Source organism: Notamacropus eugenii, chromosome 7 (assembly GCF_028372415.1).
Source record: "Notamacropus eugenii isolate mMacEug1 chromosome 7, mMacEug1.pri_v2, whole genome shotgun sequence".
Classification (NCBI taxonomy): Eukaryota; Metazoa; Chordata; class Mammalia; order Diprotodontia; family Macropodidae; genus Notamacropus; species Notamacropus eugenii.
In genome coordinates this window covers 112546206-112549593 of record NC_092878.1, presented here as the reverse complement: position 1 = coordinate 112549593, position 3388 = coordinate 112546206, and the positions used below count along the sequence as shown (strand labels likewise).

At 39.8% G+C, this 3388-nt stretch overlaps 1 pseudogene; it reads right to left on the bottom strand.

Moving 5' to 3' along the window:
• Positions 1–298: 298 nt before the first annotated feature.
• On the bottom strand, positions 299–2318 carry LOC140514501 (F-box/WD repeat-containing protein 11 pseudogene; annotated as a pseudogene).
• Positions 2319–3388: the final 1070 nt, after the last annotated feature.

Below are 3388 nucleotides of genomic sequence, written 5' to 3'. Positions count from 1 at the left end.
AAATTAAAAGAAGTGGAGCAGAAATAAAGTAAAATCCAAAATATTATTAAACAATCCAGAAATATTCCCAAACGTCCAACACACTCCTTATAAAACAAGTTCTCGATGCAGAGTAACTCATACAGTCAAAAGGAGGATGCCGACTTCCAAAAGGAACAATGTACATTCTGGACACGTGTTTGGCACCCAAATTTCATCGGAGAATGTGATGCTGTTCTTTAAAGTTAGACCAAAGTGCAAAGCAATATAAATTAGGCCAAGTCTTTTCTTTAATTTTCATTTACTTCTGTAAAACATATTGTAAATTCAGTTTATATGAAAAATTTACAGTTGAAGCATTAGGTTTTTTCATGGCAGGGAAGTTCAGGCATTTTCTTATCTACTTGAAGTCAACATGACGGTCATAAATGCCTCCAAGTAAACAGTCAGGAGTCAGAGATCGCAAGAAAAATGAGGAGAATTTAGAGTTGTGCTGCTTTGCATCTACACAGCATCTAGAACCAATTCCAACTTCATACTCAGCTGTGAACGAACACTCGTGGGCATGTGATAGCTGTGTAGCCAGTAGTTCAAGACTATGGAACCCTGATGTGGGTAAAAGTGCAGACTGTTATCTGGAGATGTAAGTGTATGTTCTAGAGGGAGAACGAGTCTCATTCTGGGCATTGGGAGGGACATTTAGGAAATCCCAAATCAGAATAGTGTCATCGTGCGAACTACTAATGATCTGAAATTCATCAAACTGCAGTCGAAACACCCGTCCAGAATGTTCCACCAATGTACGCAAACATAATGTGCTTGCTGGTGCCCGGGGGTCAAGAGCAGCTTGCAAATCCCAAACCTTAATTTTTCCATCGTAGGCTCCGCTCACAATCCTCTTGTTATCAAATCTGATGCAGCGGACTAATTCTTCATGTCCTTCTAAAACCCTCAAACATGCACCGCATTCAATATCCCATAGCCTAATGGTATTGTCTGAGGACCCACTTACAACTAGTCGATCCCTATACTGCAGGCAGGCAATGCCACGCTTGTGCCCATTCAGAGTACGCACAAATTCACAAGTACTTGTGCTCCAGACTTTAATGGTCCTGTCACCAGAAGCAGAGACAATATACTTGTCATCAAAGTTAACCACATTAACTGCTGCTCGGTGGCCAACCAATACGCGTCGAAGTGTGATATCAGTGGGTGACGCCATGTCCCACACTGCAATGGACCTGTCCTTTGAACAAGTCACCATTAAGCCATTGCTGAAGCGCAGGTGGAGGACTGCCTCATTGTGGTGGATCAATGTATTCAGAACTTCTCCTGTGTTCACATCCCAAACTCTTACTGTGGAGTCTGAGGAGCCAGTTACAATGACCCTCTCATCATACTGCAGACAAAGGACTGAGCCTGTGTGTCCTGTTAGTATTTTCAAACATTCCAAGCTGGTTTTATCCCAAATCTTAATAGAGTTATCCCTTAAGCCACTGATAATCTTTTCATCATCATACTGTAAACAGTAGACACCTTTACTATTTTCAGAGCGGCACTGAATTCTCTGCAAGTTATGTCTCCCACACCTCCAATTAGATTCTATAGTCTCTATATCCTGGATAATCTTTGGGTAGAGTGACCTATAAAATGAATTGGGAGGACCATCTGTAGGTCTGTTTTTAAACAGGTACTTATCCCATGCTCTTCTTTCTGAAAGTCCCTTCCAGAGTGGATCAGTCCGTACCATCCTTTCAATCAATTTCTTTCAAAGCATTCCTTCAGAGATCACGCGCTGCCATTCTTTACACACCAATTCTGCTGCACACAGAGATCTAGCATCCAGGTAAGAAAGGATGTTTTCCGCTATGTGATCTAAGCCTTGCTCTGGTAAAGCTGTGATGAAGTCCCGCTGCAACATGGGCTTCAGGTAAGAGTTAATATGTCCATGCTGATAATGACACATTCGTGAAATCAGATGTTCCACAAATTGAACCTGATCTGATTCAGACCACTGGTCAAAATACTTAATACACAAGTCCTTTTCTTTTTGATAATTTCCTTCAGATGGTCGCTTCCTGGAGACTATCACAGATGATGTTCCATTACTTATCTGCCATAGTGTATTTTTCTTTGGGGACTCATCTTCATTCTGATCCTCCATAACTGACGTGTTCTGGAAAATAGTTTGTACTTCAGATCCACCAATCCAGAATGAATGGGTGGGGGGTATTCCCTTTCAGACTAGTCTGAGAAAAGACAGCAGTCAATCATCTTCCAAGATTCCTTCAGCTTTACTGTATCCAGCTTTCTTCAACAAAATCCCAAACATGCACTTCGGTAACTTTGATTGGGACTTGACTCATCCTGGGTCCTCTTCTCCAAGATGCAATTCTCCTAGATACTTCCTTGTCTTCCACTGTTCAGTATTCCCTTTGCTCCTCCAACCTCTTGAATCCAGTGGCTCAGAATCTTTCTCCACTCACCCAGATTAATTTTGATATTATTTTTTTCTAGCTCTACAAAATAATTATCTGTTGCTTTGGTTCATATGGCACTGAATAAATAAATCAATTTAGGTAGAATTGTCATTTTTACTATATTGGCTTGACCTACCTCTGAGCAACTGATGTTTTTCCACTTACTTAGATCTGACTTTATTTACATAAAAAGTGTTTTTTAATGGTGTTCATATAGTCCCTGGATTTGTTTTGGCATGTAGACATCCAAATATTTAATAGTATCTAACCTGGCTTTAGATGAGATTTCTCTTTCTATCTCTTGCTGTTGGGCTTTGTTAGCAATATATAGAAATGCAGAAGATTTGTGTTGGTTTATTTTGTAATCTTCAACTTTACCAAAGTTATTTATTATTTCAAGTATTTGTTTAAAATTTAATCTCGGGTATTTTCTTTTTTTTCTTTTTGTTTTGTTTTTTGTTGTTGTTGTTCTTAATTAATTTATTTATTTGAAATTCATTTTAACAAAATTTTGACTTCCAAATTTTCTCCCCTTTTATCCCCTCCCCCCCCAAACAACAAGCATTCTAATTGCCCCTATGACCAATCTGCTCTCTCTTCTATCATCCCTCTCTGCCCTTGTCTCCATCTTCTCTTTTGTCCTGTAGGGCCAGATAACTTTCTACACCCCTTTACCTGTATTTCTTATTTCCTAGTGGCAAGAACATTACTCGACAGTTGTTCCTGACACTTTGAGTTCCAACTTCTTTACCTCCCTCCCTCCCCACCCCTTCCCTTTGGAAGGCAAGCAATTCAATATAGGCCAAATCTGTGTAGTTTTTCAAATGACATCCATAACAGTTGTGTTGTACAAGACTAACTATATTTCCCTCCATCCTATCCTGTCCCCCATTACTTCTATACTCTTTTGATCCTGTCCCTCCCCATGA